The sequence below is a fragment of the Vigna unguiculata genome, unplaced genomic scaffold (assembly GCF_037176805.1).
Source record: "Vigna unguiculata cultivar grain cowpea cultivar isolate G323 ecotype 2 unplaced genomic scaffold, ASM3717680v1 ptg000386l, whole genome shotgun sequence".
Classification (NCBI taxonomy): domain Eukaryota; kingdom Viridiplantae; phylum Streptophyta; class Magnoliopsida; order Fabales; family Fabaceae; genus Vigna; species Vigna unguiculata.
In genome coordinates, this window is record NW_028197021.1 from 8394 (window position 1) to 17500 (window position 9107).

Sequence of the window (9107 nt, forward strand, 5' to 3'; positions counted from 1 at the left end):
AGTTTTTTTACTTCACAAAAAGGCCTGCTGGATTTTGTACCTCACATTGAATATCTTTCCTATGGGTCGATAAAAGGGTATCAATTCAAATACTCATGGTCTACTCAGTGGAATAAAGATAAAAAAATATATATATTAGCTTTTGGAGAGATGGCTGAGTGGTTGATAGCCCCGGTCTTGAAAACCGGTATAGTTTGAAACAAAGAATTATCGAGGGTTCGAATCCCTCTCTCTCCTTTTTCTCGATGAATAGATTTGTTTATTTTCTTAGTTTCTATCGAATCTTTTTTTCGGACTGGGCTATATATCCTCAACATCCCGAAAAAAAGATTCGATAGAAACTAAGAAAATAGGAAAATAAATTCTTCTTTACGACTCGCTCTACTCAACCAAATATTTATAGTAAAAAAAAGGGATTTCTACTTCATTGGATCTCACGTCTCAATTAAGAGGAGTCATGGAAAGAACAGGTTCAAAATCGCGATCAATTCCTTTTTCAAATCCTGCGGCAGCTGCGCGAGCTCTTCCCGCGTGCCATAAATGGCCTACAAATAGAAAGAATCCTAGAACAAAATGAGAAGTAGCTAACCAACTTCTAGGAGAAACATAATTGACTGCATTAATCTCTGTAGCTACGCCACCCACGGAATTTAATGAACCTAAAGGAGCATGAGTCATATATTCCGCAGAACGACGTTCTTGCCAAGGCTGTATATCTTTTTTCAGTCTACTCAAGTCTAAACCATTAGGACCCCTTAGAGGTTCTAACCAAGGAGCACGCAAATCCCAAAAACGCATAGTTTCTCCGCCAAAAATAACTTCTCCAGTCGGGGAACGCATTAGATATTTACCTAAACCTGTAGGTCCTTGAGCAGATCCTACATTAGCCCCAAGACGTTGGTCTCTAACTAGAAAAGTAAATGCTTGAGCTTGAGAAGCTTCTGGACCAGTGGGCCCATAAAACTCACTAGGATAAGCGGTATTATTAAACCAGACAAAGCAACAAGCAATAAAACCAAAAACAGATAAAGCACCTAAACTATAAGATAAGTAAGCTTCTCCAGACCATACAAGTGCACGCCGAGCCCATGCAAAGGGTTTGGTTAAGATATGCCAGATTCCACCAAGTATACAAATGGAACCCAACCATACATGCCCTCCAATAATATCTTCCAAATCGTCCACACTAACAATCCACCCTTCGCCCCCAAAAGGCGATTTTAATAAATATCCAAATAGAATACTTGGACTAAGGGTCAAATTGGTTATTTTTCTTACATCTCCCCCCCCCGGAGCCCATGTATCATATATACCTCCAAAATAAAGAGCCTTGAATACTAGAAGAAAAGCACCTATACCTAACAAGATTAAGTGAATACCCAAAATTGTAGTCATTTTATTTCTATCTTTCCATACATAACCGAAGAACGGAAAAGATTCTTCAAGAGTCTCAGGTCCCAGAAGTGCATGATAAATACCGCCAAAGCCCAATACTGCAGAGGAAATTAAGTGAAGTACTCCAGACACAAAGTATGGAAAAGTGTCTATAACTTCCCCCCCAGGACCTACTCCCCAACCTAGAGTAGCTAGGTGGGGAAGCAAAATTAAACCTTGTTCATACATGGGCTTCTCGGGTACGAAATGAGCCACTTCAAAAAGGTTCATTGCTCCGGCCCAGAATACTATTAATCCAGCATGGGCTACATGGGCCCCTAATAGTTTACCAGATAAATTGATAAGTCGGGCATTCCCGGCCCACCAAGCGAAACCGGTAGTTTCCTGGTCACGACCAGTTAAAGCTAAAGTTCCATTAAAGAGCGTTTCCACGTGGTAGAACCTCCTCAGGGAATATAAGGTTTTCATGAGGCTGATCTTGAGCTGCCATCCACGCACGAATACCTTCGTTTAAGAGAATATTTTTTGTGTAGAAAGTCTCAAATTCAGGATCTTCCGCTGCGCGGATTTCTTGAGAAACGAAGTCATAAGCACGTAGGTTCAGGGCCAAACCGACTACCCCAAGAGCACTCATCCATAAACCAGTTACTGGTACAAATAACATAAAGAAATGTAACCAACGTTTATTGGAAAAAGCAACCCCAAAGATTTGGGACCAAAAGCGATTAGCAGTAACCATTGAATAAGTTTCTTCAGCTTGGGTTGGGTTAAAAGCACGGAATGTATTTGCGCCATCACCATCTTCAAATAAAGTATTTTCTACGGTTGCACCATGAATAGCGCATAGTAGTGCAGCGCCCAATACACCAGCAACTCCCATCATATGAAATGGGTTTAATGTCCAATTATGAAATCCTTGGAAAAAGAGGATGAATCGAAATATAGCTGCTACACCAAAACTTGGAGCAAAGAACCAACCAGACTGACCCAGTGGATAAATAAGGAATACAGAAACAAAAACAGCAATTGGACCTGAGAATGCGATTGCATTATAAGGTCGCAATTGAACAGATCGAGCAAGTTCAAATTGACGTAACATGAAACCTATTAATCCGAAAGCACCGTGGAGAGCAACAAAAGTCCACAGACCGCCTAACTGACACCAACGGGTAAAATCTCCCTGTGCTTCAGGACCCCACAGTAACAACAAAGAGTGTGCTAAACTATTAGCGGGAGTGGAAACTGCAGCGGTTAAGAAGTTGCAGCCTTCTAAATAAGAACTTGCCAAGCCGTGAGTATACCATGAAGTTACAAAGGTCGTACCTGTAAACCAACCCCCCAAGGCGAAATAGGCGCAAGGAAAGAGTAATAGACCGGACCAACCCACAAAAACGAAACGGTCCCTCCGCAACCAGTCATCCATAATATCAAATAAATCATTTTCATCTTTGGTAAATTTACCAAGAGCTATAGTCATAGCGATCCTCCTATTCAACTACTTCAACCATTTCCCAACACCTCATAGAGCATTTTCAGAGATGGGACGGACCTTGATCATTTATCTCTATTCATTTCTCTCTCTATATATATATAGAATATATAAGTATACTTTCCCTTGTTTTCTAATCGGTTTCGAATAAAAAATCATTTATGGGTCTATTGATATCTAGGGCAAATCCATGAACTCGATGTGGTTATTCCTTATCTATTCTTAAAAATCTTCCAAGTCATCAATCATAAAATCTGCTATGACTCCAAAATCCGATAGAAATTTTTTTTTCAGAACTGTTCAAGAAACAAATGATCCCCTGTTTCACTTCTTATACCTAGCGGATCTTCAGACATATTTCTCTCCTTTCATCAAAGAAACTTATTCTTGAAGTTTGGTTGTGAATTGACTTCTATTTTGTCTAGGAAACTACTGTAGGATCATAGGTTTTCTAAATTTCTATTTCATTTACAGTTTTTTCTTTAGTATTTCATTTTTTTTTATAAATACTATAATAAAAAGAAAAAACTGTAAATGAAAGTTTTTGTCTCATATATATGAATTGCTGGAAAAATATCGTACACATCGATATGAAAAGAAACTATTTGATATGTGAAGACATAATTTAATGTATTTTTCTATTATTTCTATAAGATTCTATCTAATCTTATAGAAATAATAGAAATTTATGGAAAAAAATATGTTTCATTTTAATTTTAAAAAAACTTGTTTGGTGGAACTTGAAATTCGTATTAAGGCCCTTCTGAGTAAAGAAAAGGCATAACCTTTTTTCTTAGTTCAGAAACAAGAAGATTTCATTGGAAATATTCAGAGATTCTTAGGGAGTCTAAACGAAAAAAGTCTTAAAAAGAAAAAAAATTGTTCGAATTGAATCTTTATCAAATTTGAATATCAGAATAGTAGATATAAATATAATTCAACGGGTTAGGTCCACTTACTTTTTTTTATTTTTCCATTATTGAATTTTACACTTTTTCTTTTTTATTACAAATAGAAACTTTTTCAAAATATCAAGAATCTTTTTATTCTTCCTTCAAATAGAAAGACTATTGCTTTTGAAAAAAAAAGTAAAAAGCCCCTTATCGGATTTGAACCGATGACTTACGCCTTACCATGGCGTTACTCTACCACTGAGTTAAAAGGGCCCTTTTTCTTTCTTTCAATTTCTAAATAAGGAACTAGCATGACTAGTACATATATTTGTTACTGTGTATACTTATTCTATAAATTTATATAAATTATTTCTATAAATTTATATAAATTATATAAATTAAATGATATAAATGGGATTAGAATACATGTACATCAATATCTATTATTTGTATAATGACTCATCAAAGAACAAAAAATTGGATTTACCTAGTGAATAGAATATAGTTAAAAAAAAGAATTGATTAAGATTGGATTTGATCCATATCAAATATATTATTTCAAAATGGATTCTTGAAGTCATTCTAATCATAACACTAAATTCTTTTTATTGATACATAAATGTACTCACAAAATAAAATATTTCATCGAAACATTGATAAAATCGAATCATTGATAAAATGGATTCAATATGTTCTGTCCCTAAACCAAATTTTTATTTTTTTATTGAAAAATTCTATTTTCCAAAGTTTTTTTTCTTAGTATTAGATATAAATCTACCTATCGAATCTTAGTATTAGTAATAAATGATAGAAATGAAGTTTTAACCTCTCGTCCTTTGCAACAAACGAATCATTCCTGTGAAGAATTTTCTCTTTATTGGAACATTACTTCTTTTTTTTTCTTATTATGACTGGAATAAAAAAATTTAGAAATATAAATGATTAATAAAAAATTTCTATGGAATTATGAAAGAACGAAAAATATTTTTTTTTATCGAATCATATCATTATATTGACAATTGCAAAAAACTGTTCATACTATGAACGTAGTATAATGGCGGTCGGGCAAGTATGCCCCCATCGTCTAGTGGTTCAGGACATCTCTCTTTCAAGGAGGCAGCGGGGATTCGACTTCCCCTGGGGGTAGGGTGTTACGAAAGGAAGTTGATCAAAAATTTTCAATAAAAACTGAAATGTATTCTTCCTATTGTGCTGGGTCGATGCCCGAGCGGTTAATGGGGACGGACTGTAAATTCGTTGGCAATATGTCTACGCTGGTTCAAATCCAGCTCGGCCCAAGAATTTGCCGATCCACTATGAAATTCTATAACCCATTTATAGTTCTCTGGAAATGACTGATGTGCTATGATACGGAAGAATCAAAATATTAAACATATCTAAGGTTATTTCTTTTTTTTCTGTATTCCATATTTCTTTCCACAAATTCAAAATCTTGTTAATAATCGGTATTCATGTCAAGATCTGTAAGTAGAAAATATAAGGAAAAATTGAAAAAAAAAATATTTTTTTTTCATTGATTCAATTTTCAATCGATTTGTTAATAGAATAAGAATAAGAAACGGATTACGAGTAATTTGTGTCGATCTCACTAAAGTGGATATCGATATACATATCAATATATAAAAAAATGCGCTTTTTTCATTTACAACAAAAAGGTTCGAATCCGAAATAGAAAAAGAAAAGGTTTGACAGAAACGGTCCGTAAAAATATTTATACAGTACACCCCTTTCCCTGGGATTGTAGTTCAATTGGTCAGAGCACCGCCCTGTCAAGGCGGAAGCTGCGGGTTCGAGCCCCGTCAATCCCGTTGGATATAAATCCAAAAAAATAAAAAATAAATTCCTTTTTTGTGTATTTGTAGGGAATCAAATTGATAAACAAAATTTTATTTGGGGCCCCCCCCTGCTTTTTCATTTGTTTCGCCGAAAAAGGAAGGAAAGGGATTTTGGACTTTCATCAAGAATAAATGTTTTTTTGTTTTATTTAGTATGGATAAAAGATCTTCCTATGTTATACTATTTCATGAGTTGATTTGATAGCTCAGATTTTGTGATTCATGATATTGATCCGATTTGATATCATTGAAATCCAATTTATACCATTGTTGAAAGATTGAACATTTCTATGGGATTAAATCCCGAATTTTTTTTTTAGAAATTTAAGAGAAATAGAACATAATAAAGATTATGGAAGTAAATATTCTCGCATTTATTGCTACTGCACTGTTTATTCTAGTTCCTACTGCTTTTTTACTTATAATTTATGTAAAAACGGTAAGTAAAAGTGACTAATTTCACTGAAATATGATTTCTTCATTTTTATGAATGATTTAAAAAAATGATCGTACAATCAGCGTAATCCAGATAGTAGAAATCAATTTGATTTCTACTATCTGAGAATTGCGTCCAATTTTTTTTTTCAGATTCTTTTTACAAACAATTCCGGTATCTTAGGAAAAAAAGGGGGTAAAAAAACAGGAATGGTTATTACACGGTCCGCCATTTTCCATATATATATATATCTATATAACCAGGTTAAGCGTCAGTTCATCGAAATAGAAATTTTAAGAAAAATTTGATTGGAATAGGAATCCATTTCTTCTTCTTTTTGATTCCCTTGTTTTTCTCAAAATAGGAATATGGGAATAATGAAAATATTTGTTTGATTGAAAGAGTATTTTCAATTCCTATAAGATACATAGAATACATTACACTACTAAAATATAATAGAATCAAGATAGATTTTCTATTTGAACTCAATTAATTAGTATTAGTTTAAATGAAATATTTTCATTCAATAGTTTCGAAATTCAAAAATTCAGGTAGAAATCAACAAGGTTACTTGGATCCCTTAACTCAATTTTTAGTATCCCTATAGCCCACTTCTTCCCCATACTACGAGGGAAAGGGAAAATGAAAAAACTACCATTAAAGCAGCCCAAGCAATACTTACTATATCCATGTAAATTTTGTCTCCTATCTCTATAAATATGAAGGAACTATTTCATTATTTTTTCAAATTTTTTATTCTATTCTTTTTTTTGTATTATTCGCTAAAAATACTATACTATAATAGTGGAATTGCTATTACAGAGTCAAAAAAAGGATTCTGGGCTAACATCATTCACGAAAAACAAGAATTCATTCTATTTATTAGTTATTAGAACATCTAAAAAGTTTTTTTTGATTATTTTTAGTAAAATCATAAAACATTAAACATAAAAAAATTATAGGAAGTTATAAGTCAATGAATGTTACTACCAGGTGGGAATATTAAGATTTCTCTTTTATCATTTCCTTAAGGATTTCATAAAAAAAGAATCAAGACAGATTCATTTGCATACTTATACTCTTCTTTCTATTTGAAATAGTCCCTTAAATGTCTCCCAATTCGTTCTCTAAAATAATTAAAAAAACTTTTTTTCTTTTCTATTCGATTTTAGAATCAAAACTTTTTAATTTTATTAGAATATAGAATATGAAAATCTAAAGAATACTTTTTTTGAATATTACGAAAGCGAATTAGCTAAATTAAAGCTATTAAATAGAATTGATCTAAATAAATAATATTGATAAAATGTGGAAGCACTCATAAACTTTAAATTAGTCTGTATAGAAGGTTTTTCTTCTGCCTTTTCTCTACCTAAAAATGGACTTTCCTATCCGACTTATTCTTAATCCAATCTAATAAAAGACCCAGTCAGGAGACAGACACTACAATAGTTGTGTAGTGAACGAACTATCATTTCTAAATTTATGGATTCCTTTTCACTACTAGAATCTTTCCTTGAATTCGAGACAAAAATATTTACAACATTTTTTAAGCTACTGATGCTTATAATTTCGAATCAAACGCAATTCTCAAGACTCCTTTTCCCTCGCTTGCTTCTGTTGGAAAAAAAGTTTTCTAAAAAAACGTAATATAATCTTTCATTTACAGTTTCTTATCGATCAGGCGACACCCGGATTTGAACTGGGGAAAAAGGATTTGCAGTCCCCCGCCTTACCACTCGGCCATGCCGCCAATAAAAATATAGATATGAAGTTTTTGAGAATACTCCCCCCTTTTCTTTCTATTGAAAAATTGAAAAACAATCTTGAGACAAATCGCAACCGTTAACTATTCTTTTATGAATTATTCTTGAATATTTGAATAGAAATTTTTTTTTCTTAATGAGATCAGAAAATAAAAATTGATACATAACCAATCAATATTGCTTTTTTTTTTAACTTTGTTCATTCTAATTATAACAGCAACTTTCAATATATGTAAACCCTAGAATATCAATTTGATCTGTTACACAGATATTATCTAATCGAGTATCTTATCCATATCTATATAGATATAGAATACCAATACTATACGGTATTTTCAAGAAATTATCGTGCTTATTCTTTTTTTACAATTTTCAATAGAAAATTTGTAAAAATTCACACAACATGTTATGTGTTTGTTATCCTGAACAAATATGACTGCAATAAAGTTAGAGACAGATCTATAGCTGCAGTTAAATATATGCATGTTTCAAAAATACAAGCCTTATTACATTACACATAACATACTCTAATCATATTCTCCCCAATTCTCTCCAAAATACTTCACTTCAAAATATATCTTTTCTTGACAATTTCGAATGGATTTTTTTTTGTATCCAATTGAATTTGAATATGTAATATCATAATAATGATAGAAATGAAATGCATTTTTTTAGATTCCTAAAAAAAATATTGAAATGCCCGTAGAAATTTCCAATCCTTTTTTAGATTAGACTTTCGATTCTATCTGTTTGTTTTGTTGCAAATTCCTTCGAAGTTGAGTATCAAATTCTAATATTTCTTTCTCTTTTCATAATAGGTATTTCATACACTAAGAAATATTTGATACACGGGATTAGGTAAGATTTCATGTAATTCAGTATAAAGAATAGAAATTCCAATATTGCTAAATGGATTCATGTGATTTGATGAAGCATGACAGCAAATCGTGGAATATTTTTCGATAAAATTCACGGGGAAATTGAAAATGCTTGGGAGTGAAAATGAAGAAATGTCTACACTACCTGGATTGAATCAGATACAATTTGAAGGGTTTTGTAGGTTCATTGATCGGGGCTTAACAGAAGGGCTTTTTAAGTTTCCAAAAATTGAGGATACAGATCAAGAAATTGAATTTCAATTATTTGCCGAAACATATCAATTATTAGAACCCTTGATAAACGAAAAAGATGCTGTATATGAATCACTTACATATTCTGCTGAATTATATATATCCGCGGGATTAATTTGGAAAAGTAGTAGAGATATACAAA

General features: G+C 32.4%; 2 non-coding genes across 2 annotated transcripts; both read right to left on the minus strand.

Moving 5' to 3' along the window:
• Positions 1-3978: 3978 nt before the first annotated feature.
• TRNAT-GGU (transfer RNA threonine (anticodon GGU)) lies at positions 3979-4050 on the minus strand. Its single transcript has one exon. It is a non-coding gene; the product is annotated as a tRNA-Thr (tRNA).
• A 3701-nt stretch (positions 4051-7751) lies between these two features.
• On the minus strand, positions 7752-7822 carry TRNAC-GCA (transfer RNA cysteine (anticodon GCA)). The gene has a single exon. It is a non-coding gene; the product is annotated as a tRNA-Cys (tRNA).
• Between the last annotated feature and the right edge of the window lie 1285 nt (positions 7823-9107).